Genomic DNA, 10153 nt, shown 5'->3' with positions numbered 1-10153 from the left:
GGCAGGGCAGGGCACGACAGAGCGGGAGGGTCCGCGGACGTGGCGGGGGACGGGGACCGTGGAGGCGGCAGGGCAGGGCAGAGCGGGAGGGTCCGAGGACGTGGCGGGGGACGCCTTAGGATTGGGGACGGGGGACCGGGGAGGGGGCAGGGCAGGGCACGGCAGGGCAGGACACAGGGGGAGGGTCCGAGGACCCGGCGCGGGACGCCTTAGGATTGGGGACGGGGACCGGGGAGGGGGCAGGTCTGGGCACGACAACGGTCCAGGTTACGGAGAAGGCTTAGTGTGAGGGTGAGGGTGAGGGTGAGTGTACGGTCGGGGAAGGGTTCTGGTTAGGGAAGAGATATGGTTTCGGGTCCAGGTCCGGGTACGACAACGGGTCAGTGTTAGGGTCCAGGTTAGGAGTAGTTCAAGGATCAGGGTCCAGGTTAGGGTACGGGTTAGCGTACAGATTAGGATGAGGGTACGGTACGAGTTAGGGGAAGGGCTTTTGGGTGGGTTTAGGGTTCAGGAACAGGTCCGGGCACGACAACGAGTTAGGCTTCGAGGCCTCGTTAGGGTACGGGTACGGGAATGGGTACGTGTGAGGGTACAGATGAGTGTTCGTGTCTGGGTTAGCGTAAGGTTGAGGGTTCTGCTGAGGACGAGGGAAGAGGGACGGTTCAGTGGCCAGTTTAGGGTCCAACAAGGGATTTGGGCTAGGGGACGGGTTCGGGTCTGGGGTAGTAGGAAGTCTAGTGGTTAGGGTAAGGACTAGGGTTAGCGTTAGGGTACGCAAACGGATTACGGGGAGGGTAAGTGTTAGTGGAGGGTTTCGGCTTAGGGGACGGGGTAGGGTTAGGGATCGGGCTCGGTTGAGGGGACAGGTTAGGGTCCGACAATGTGTTAGGTGTAGGGTACTGTCAGTGCACGAATTCGTATGAGGGGACGTGGTAGTGGACGGGTTCGGAGTAGGGTCAGGGAACGGGGACGACAATGGGTTAGGATGAGGGGACGTTTTAGGCTACGGGGTAGTGTTTGTTAGTGTGTGGGTTAGTATGAGGGTTACGGTTGAAGGTACAGATTCGGATCCAAGTTAGGGTAAGGGTCAGGGGATGGGTTAGTGTGAGTGGACGGGTTCGGGGAAGGGGAAGGGGAAGGGTTCCAGTTAGGGGACGGATTAGGGGACGGGTTCGGGATCAGGCTTGCTTTAGGGGACGTGCTAGTGTGAGTGTATGAATTCGGATTAGGGTAAGGGTTCTGTTGCGGGTTCGGGTAAGGGAACGGGTTCGGTGTAGGGTCCAGTTTAGGGTCCGACAATGGGTTCGGCTTACGTTGCGTTTTAGGTTACGGGTTCGGGTAGGGTGGAGGGTACAGCTCAGGGTAGGACAACGGGTTAGGGGACGTGTTTGTTTGTTAGGGGACGGCTTCGTGTTCGTTAGTCAGTGTACGGGATGGGATGAGAGGAGGGGTTAGCGGAAGGTTTGGGCGGGGGGGGGGGGCGGCCCTTTGCGGAACAGGCAAAGAACACATTGCCATCACACACACACACACTTTGGGCCTCGTGTTCTCTTCCAGGGGTTTGACCAGAGGGCACTTTCCACGGAAGCTACAGAAGAAAAGGAATGTCCAAACTGTATCCTAATGCCCGGAGGGCTCGCCTGAAAGCAGGAGGCGCTTTCCCTTACCTGTGCAGCAGTGCAGACGTGAAGCTCTCTCTATGGACAGGTAGGTCCTAGGCTGGATCCCAGAGCACTTTGCACACAGAATCTGGTTGGAAACAGAAACAGAAAGGGTTTTCTGATTTTCTGGTCCTCGAGGAAGAGCACTCCTCCAGAATTCTCTCTCTGTCGGAAGGAAGCATTGACTTGATCAATGGCTCCACATGAGGAACTCACAGGAGAAGTCAAGCATGCATAGGAGAGCCACCTGAGGGACTCTAGGCCCACTATCCCTTTTCGAAGAGCCCCAGGCCTACACTCACACACCGAAGCAGCCAAGCAGCCGTTTGGGACGGCGGGACCTTGGCTCCTGGACACCAGACTTACATGGAGTCCATCTGAATCCCACGGAGGGACTTCTCGGTCTCCTTTTCATGCATTCAAACACACGCACCCAAACACACTCTACTTCTTCGAATGCCTGCCTAAGTGGCTATGAGAGAGAGAGAATAGTGGTGAGAAATGGTTGCTTTGCGATTTGGCAAGTAGTATCACGAGCCTGGCAAAACCAGGACGGGGGAGTGTCGTTAGCGTACGTGTTCGGATTCCGGGACGGGTTACCGTAAGGCTTCGGGTAAGGAAGTGCGTGGGCTAGGGTGAGGGTGAGGGCACGGGGACGCTTTAGGGTCCAGGGCAGGGCACGACAGAGGGGGAGGGTCCGAGGACGTGGCGGGGGCAGGGCAGGGCAGGGCACGACAGAGGGGGAGGGTCCGAGGACCCGGCGCGGGACGCCTTAGGATTGGGGACGGGGGACCGGGGAGGGGGCAGGGCAGGGCAGGGCAGGGCACCGCAGAGCGGGAGGGTCCGAGGACCCGGCGCGGGACGCCTTAGGATTGGGGACGGGGGACCGGGGAGGGGGCAGGGCAGGGCAGGGCAGGGCACGACAGAGGGGGAGGGTCCGAGGACGTGGCGGGGGACGGGGACCGGGGAGGCGGCAGGGCAGGGCAGGGCAGGGCACGACAGAGCGGGAGGGTCCGCGGACGTGGCGGGGGACGGGGACCGTGGAGGCGGCAGGGCAGGGCAGAGCGGGAGGGTCCGAGGACGTGGCGGGGGACGCCTTAGGATTGGGGACGGGGGACCGGGGAGGGGGCAGGGCAGGGCACGGCAGGGCAGGACACAGGGGGAGGGTCCGAGGACCCGGCGCGGGACGCCTTAGGATTGGGGACGGGGACCGGGGAGGGGGCAGGTCTGGGCACGACAACGGTCCAGGTTACGGAGAAGGCTTAGTGTGAGGGTGAGGGTGAGGGTGAGTGTACGGTCGGGGAAGGGTTCTGGTTAGGGAAGAGATATGGTTTCGGGTCCAGGTCCGGGTACGACAACGGGTCAGTGTTAGGGTCCAGGTTAGGAGTAGTTCAAGGATCAGGGTCCAGGTTAGGGTACGGGTTAGCGTACAGATTAGGATGAGGGTACGGTACGAGTTAGGGGAAGGGCTTTTGGGTGGGTTTAGGGTTCAGGAACAGGTCCGGGCACGACAACGAGTTAGGCTTCGAGGCCTCGTTAGGGTACGGGTACGGGAATGGGTACGTGTGAGGGTACAGATGAGTGTTCGTGTCTGGGTTAGCGTAAGGTTGAGGGTTCTGCTGAGGACGAGGGAAGAGGGACGGTTCAGTGGCCAGTTTAGGGTCCAACAAGGGATTTGGGCTAGGGGACGGGTTCGGGTCTGGGGTAGTAGGAAGTCTAGTGGTTAGGGTAAGGACTAGGGTTAGCGTTAGGGTACGCAAACGGATTACGGGGAGGGTAAGTGTTAGTGGAGGGTTTCGGCTTAGGGGACGGGGTAGGGTTAGGGATCGGGCTCGGTTGAGGGGACAGGTTAGGGTCCGACAATGTGTTAGGTGTAGGGTACTGTCAGTGCACGAATTCGTATGAGGGGACGTGGTAGTGGACGGGTTCGGAGTAGGGTCAGGGAACGGGGACGACAATGGGTTAGGATGAGGGGACGTTTTAGGCTACGGGGTAGTGTTTGTTAGTGTGTGGGTTAGTATGAGGGTTACGGTTGAAGGTACAGATTCGGATCCAAGTTAGGGTAAGGGTCAGGGGATGGGTTAGTGTGAGTGGACGGGTTCGGGGAAGGGGAAGGGGAAGGGTTCCAGTTAGGGGACGGATTAGGGGACGGGTTCGGGATCAGGCTTGCTTTAGGGGACGTGCTAGTGTGAGTGTATGAATTCGGATTAGGGTAAGGGTTCTGTTGCGGGTTCGGGTAAGGGAACGGGTTCGGTGTAGGGTCCAGTTTAGGGTCCGACAATGGGTTCGGCTTACGTTGCGTTTTAGGTTACGGGTTCGGGTAGGGTGGAGGGTACAGCTCAGGGTAGGACAACGGGTTAGGGGACGTGTTTGTTTGTTAGGGGACGGCTTCGTGTTCGTTAGTCAGTGTACGGGATGGGATGAGAGGAGGGGTTAGCGGAAGGTTTGGGCGGGGGGGGGGGGCGGCCCTTTGCGGAACAGGCAAAGAACACATTGCCATCACACACACACACACTTTGGGCCTCGTGTTCTCTTCCAGGGGTTTGACCAGAGGGCACTTTCCACGGAAGCTACAGAAGAAAAGGAATGTCCAAACTGTATCCTAATGCCCGGAGGGCTCGCCTGAAAGCAGGAGGCGCTTTCCCTTACCTGTGCAGCAGTGCAGACGTGAAGCTCTCTCTATGGACAGGTAGGTCCTAGGCTGGATCCCAGAGCACTTTGCACACAGAATCTGGTTGGAAACAGAAACAGAAAGGGTTTTCTGATTTTCTGGTCCTCGAGGAAGAGCACTCCTCCAGAATTCTCTCTCTGTCGGAAGGAAGCATTGACTTGATCAATGGCTCCACATGAGGAACTCACAGGAGAAGTCAAGCATGCATAGGAGAGCCACCTGAGGGACTCTAGGCCCACTATCCCTTTTCGAAGAGCCCCAGGCCTACACTCACACACCGAAGCAGCCAAGCAGCCGTTTGGGACGGCGGGACCTTGGCTCCTGGACACCAGACTTACATGGAGTCCATCTGAATCCCACGGAGGGACTTCTCGGTCTCCTTTTCATGCATTCAAACACACGCACCCAAACACACTCTACTTCTTCGAATGCCTGCCTAAGTGGCTATGAGAGAGAGAGAATAGTGGTGAGAAATGGTTGCTTTGCGATTTGGCAAGTAGTATCACGAGCCTGGCAAAACCAGGACGGGGGAGTGTCGTTAGCGTACGTGTTCGGATTCCGGGACGGGTTACCGTAAGGCTTCGGGTAAGGAAGTGCGTGGGCTAGGGTGAGGGTGAGGGCACGGGGACGCTTTAGGGTCCAGGGCAGGGCACGACAGAGGGGGAGGGTCCGAGGACGTGGCGGGGGCAGGGCAGGGCAGGGCACGACAGAGGGGGAGGGTCCGAGGACCCGGCGCGGGACGCCTTAGGATTGGGGACGGGGGACCGGGGAGGGGGCAGGGCAGGGCAGGGCAGGGCACCGCAGAGCGGGAGGGTCCGAGGACCCGGCGCGGGACGCCTTAGGATTGGGGACGGGGGACCGGGGAGGGGGCAGGGCAGGGCAGGGCAGGGCACGACAGAGGGGGAGGGTCCGAGGACGTGGCGGGGGACGGGGACCGGGGAGGCGGCAGGGCAGGGCAGGGCAGAGGCGGAGGGTCCGAGGACGTGGCGGTGAGCTCCATATTCTGGGAGGGGCCTGACCATGAGAGCCCCGTGGCCTGCTGCGTACCTGCCCAGGTGAGCTCCAAATCCTGGGAGGGGCCTGACCACGAGAGCCCCGTGAGCTGCTGGGTACCTGCCCAGGTGAGCTCCATGTCCTGGGAGGGGCCTGACCATGAGAGCCCTGTGGGCTACTGGGTACTTGGTAAAGGACGTCAGGTCAGTGAAGCACCTGAAAATATACATCCAGTAGTTCCTAATTCCTACACACTGATGGTCATTCTACCATCCACCAGGACATGGTATTCTGTATTAGACTTAGATGATGTCTTCTTCTGTATTCCATTAGTCCCAGAGTCACAAGAAATTTTGAAGTAGCGAGGAGTCCAGCCGGTCTTATTGGCCACCGTCACTGCAGTGTCTGTAGGTTTTTCTATGGTGACAGTGTGATATACGGTTCCCCCGCCAAGGTATGGGTTAGGATCAGGGTACGGGTTAGGGTATGATTTAGGGTTAGGGTTATGGTTAGGATTAGCATTAGGGAATGGATACAGCTTATGATACCAGTTAGTGTACGACAACGGGTTTGGTTAGAATCCATGTTAGGGTGTGGGTTACTGTTAGTATACGGGTTAGGATTAGGTTGTGGGTTAGGGGACGGTTTAGGGTTAGGTTTAGCATTAGGGAAAGGGTATGGATTAGGTCACTGTCTAGGGTACGACAACGGTTTAGGGTACCTGTTAGGGTTAGTGTTACTGTTAGTGTACGTGTTACAATTAGGACTTGGGTAAGTATAAGGTTTAGGGTTAGGGTTAGGGTACATGTTAGTGTTAGTCTATGTGTTATTATTATGGCACAGCTTAGTGTAAGATTTAGGGTTAGGGTTAGGGAACGGGTACAGTTTTGGTTACAGTTTAGTGTATGACAACATCAGCCTTTGGGGGTTTATCCAGGCACATTCACCTCTAGTGTATACAAGAGGAACACCACTAGCAGGAAGGTCTGTTTCCCTGGTTACCAGAATGGGGAAAGCAGAAATGCTGCCGCCAAATGGCCGTTGCCTGCAACAGCAGCTTTACAACCTGTGCTGAACGGCACTTCATATGCAAAAGTACTCGAGGGCTGTAAATGAAAGCTGCTCTCAAAATGTCTTCAGGGAGGTAATGGCCAAAATATTTCAAAATGTGGCACATATTTCAAGAAAACCATTTGAGGAGGTAAGCTGTACTCACAGTTTGAAGAAAAAAAAGGACATGCCTGAATGCTAAATTTCAAGGCATTATGAGACACATGCAAATCCAACCACAAAGAGGTATCAGCTCACAGCAGTCAGAATAAAAGTTAGTAGAAAAACTACAAACAATAAATGCTGAAGGGGTTATGGAGAAGTGCATACCCTCAACTTTAAATGGGATGTAACCTGGTAAGAGCCATTAAAGGAACAGAATGGAGGTGCCTTTACAAGGTAAACAATTGGCTACCATATGATCCAGTGGGACCACTACTTGGTTTAAAACCGAAGATGACAGAACTGGAGAGACACAGGCAGGCAAAAGTGCACTGCAGCAGTATTACAATAGTCAAGACGTGGAAGCAACCAAAAATTCCATCAACAGGTGAGTGGACAAAGAAGAACTGGTACATGCACAGACCGAATATTAGCCAAGGAAAAAAATGACACAATGCCATTTGCAACACCGTAGATGAGTCTAGAAGTAATCACACAACTTGTCGTAAGTCAGAAAGTGAAAGACACATATACTATGATATCACTTATAGGTGTCACCTAAAAATTGACACCAGTGAAGATATTTCCACAGAGAAAGGCAATCACAGATTTATTAAACAAACTTATGATTCACCAATGGAAAGGTGTGAGGATTGGATACATTAAGATATCGGGGTGAACAGAGATATACAAACACAGGTGAAGTATATAATCACCAAAGACATAGAGAATACCAAGGGAAGACTACTCAACATTGTGTCGTAACCTACATGGGAAAAGGATCCAAAGAACAATAGATATATGTGTAAAACCACCACATCTTGCACACCTAGAAAAAGCAAAACATTGTAATCACACTTGCTGTGATAAAAAATGAAAATTAAATTTAAAAAGCGAAGAAGTATTGCGATATAGAGCTAAGGGGCTTTTTCCTGGCACATTCCATTCTAATTTACAACCTAGAACACGACTTTCATTAAGGCTCTGTTGCCCTAATAACCAGATTTGTTAAAGGAGAACTGTGCCTCTTTGTGGCCCTTTCACACAGCAGCAGCTCTAAACCCAGCGATAATGGTTACTTGATATTCAAAATAATTCCAGGCTTGTTAATGACACCTGCCCTCTAAACAAATCCGTGGTCACTAAATCGAGCAAAAATCTCAAAAGACGTGCATATTTCAAAACGACAATTTAAAGAGGCCTATTTTACGCACATTTTGTGTTCTTTCTTTTTCTCTCTTTTTTTTGTTAAAAAAAAGGGCAAGGAAACATGCTCAACATCAGGAATTAATAAAGCCATGCAAATCCAGTCTACAAAAACGTTCACCTCACAGCCGTCAGAATGATCACCAGCAAAAAAGTCTACAACTTATAAATGGTGAAGGGGCTTTAGAGAACTCTGTACCCTCTAGCTGCTGGTGGGATGTCACCTGGTAACAGACAGTACTGAAAACAGAATGGAGGTGTGTTTAAAGGTAAAAATTGAGCTACCATGTGATCTGGTAGGATCACTGATGGGCCTATCACCTGGGTAGACCAGAATCAAAGAGACACAGGCTGGCAATCCTGCACTGCAGCAACATGTACCATAGCCAAGACTTGGAAGAAACCAAAATGTCCATCAACAGAAAAATTCATCAAGAAGAAGTTGTTCGTGTACACAATGGAATACTAGCCATGGAAAAGCATGGAACAGTGCCATTGGCACCACCATAGAAGGATCTAGAGATAATCACCCAACCTGAAGTAAGAAAGAAACCAAAAGACAGATATCCTATGACCTCAATTATAGGTGTTACCTAAAAATTGATACCCATGAAATACTTCCCAAGAGAAGGACACTCATAGATTCAGAAAACCAAATTATGTTTAACCAAATGGAAAGGTGTAAGGAAGGTATGAATTAGGATATGGGGATTAACAGACATGTACTAATACACATGAAATATATAATCACCAAATACCTACGGAATACCAAGAGAGGTCTACTCAAAATTCTGTAATAACCTACATGGGAAAGGATCCAAAGATGAATGGATCGATACATACATAAAATGAACCAGATTCTGTACACCTAGAACACACACAACATTTTTATCAAATTTACTCTGATACTAAATAAAAATTAAATTTAAAAAACAAACAAGGAGTAAGGAGATACAAGCTCTTGGGGGTTTGCCCTGGCACATTCCGCCCCAATTTGCAACCTACTAACAGGATTTCCAGGAAGCCTCTGTTGCCCAAAAACCCAGAGTTGGAAATGTAGAAATGCTGCCACCTTGTGGCCGTTTGCGGCAAGAGCGGCTTTAAACCCACTGCTAATGGTCACTTAACATTCACAGACTCAGGGCTGTAAAGGACACCTGCCCTCAAAAAATGTCCTGAGCTAGGGAATGACCAAAATTATTCAAGACATGCAAATGTTTAAAGGAGATAGTATGGAGAGATAAGTTTGCACACTCTTCTTCAAAAGAAAGGAAAATGTATAAAAGCTCAACATCAGGAATTACTGGACTCATGCAAATCTAATCTACCAAAAGGTTTCAACTCACACACGTCAACTACCATCAGCAAAACATCTACAAACAATACATGCTGAAAGGGTTTTAGAGAACTGTGTACTCTCTAGCTGCTGGTGAGATGTAAAGTGGTTACAGCCAATAATGAGAACAGAAAGGAGCTCATTTAAAAGTAAAAACTGGGGCTTCCCTGGTGGTGCAGTGGTTGAGAGTCCACCTTCCGATGCAGGGGACACGGGTTCGTGCCCCAGTCCGGGAAGATCCCACATGCCGCAGAGTGGCTAGGCCCGTGAGGCATAGCCGCTGAGCATGCACGTCCGGAGCCTGTGCTCCACAACGGGAAAGGCCGCAACAGTGAGAGCCCATCGTACCACACACACCAAAAAAAGAAATGTAAAACCGAGCCACCATTCCATCCAGCAGGCCCAATGTTGGTTCTCTCACCTGAGAAGACCAGAATCGAGAAGACAGAGGCTGCAACAGCTGCACTGCAGCCGCTTTCACAGTAGCCAAGATACGGAAGCAACCAAAATGTCCATCAACAGATGAATTGATAAAGAAGAAGTGGTCCATGTACACCATGGAATATTCACCTTGGAAAACAATGAAACACTGCTCTTTGAGACACCATAGATGAGCCTAGAGATCATCACAGAACGTGAGGTAAGTCGGAAAGCAAAATACATATCCTATGATATCACTTATAGGCGTTATCTGACAACTGACCCAAATGAACATATTTCCACAGAGAAAGACACTCACAGACTTAGAAAAGAAATTATGCTTATCCAGAAGGAAAGGTGGAGGGAATGGATAAATTAAGACCAGGTTTACCATACGTGTACAAATGCGTATTAAATACGTATGTCAAAAAGACCGGCCATATAGAAACGGAGGTCTACGGGACACTCTTCAATAATTTACATGGGAGGAGGATCTGCATATCTATATCTATATATCTATATCTATATATCTATATATACACATATACATATATATAAATATAATGTACAAATGAACCAGATTGTGTCACCTAGGACAAACAATATTCTAATCATTACCCTGATTTAAATAATTCACATAATGAACAAGAATTA

The 10153-nt window shown here is 51.2% G+C and overlaps 1 long non-coding RNA gene across 1 annotated transcript; it reads left to right on the top strand.

The window, feature by feature from the left end:
- The first annotated feature begins 563 nt into the window (after window positions 1-563).
- On the top strand, window positions 564-4160 carry LOC307181103. The gene is made up of 2 exons (XR_013825906.1): window positions 564-660; window positions 3297-4160. It is a non-coding gene; the product is annotated as an uncharacterized lncRNA (long non-coding RNA).
- Window positions 4161-10153: the final 5993 nt, after the last annotated feature.

Source organism: Stenella coeruleoalba (genome assembly GCF_951394435.1).
Source record: "Stenella coeruleoalba genome assembly, contig: scaffold_159, whole genome shotgun sequence".
Lineage (NCBI taxonomy): Eukaryota > Metazoa > Chordata > Mammalia > Artiodactyla > Delphinidae > Stenella > Stenella coeruleoalba.
This window is presented reverse-complemented; position numbering and strand designations above follow the sequence as displayed.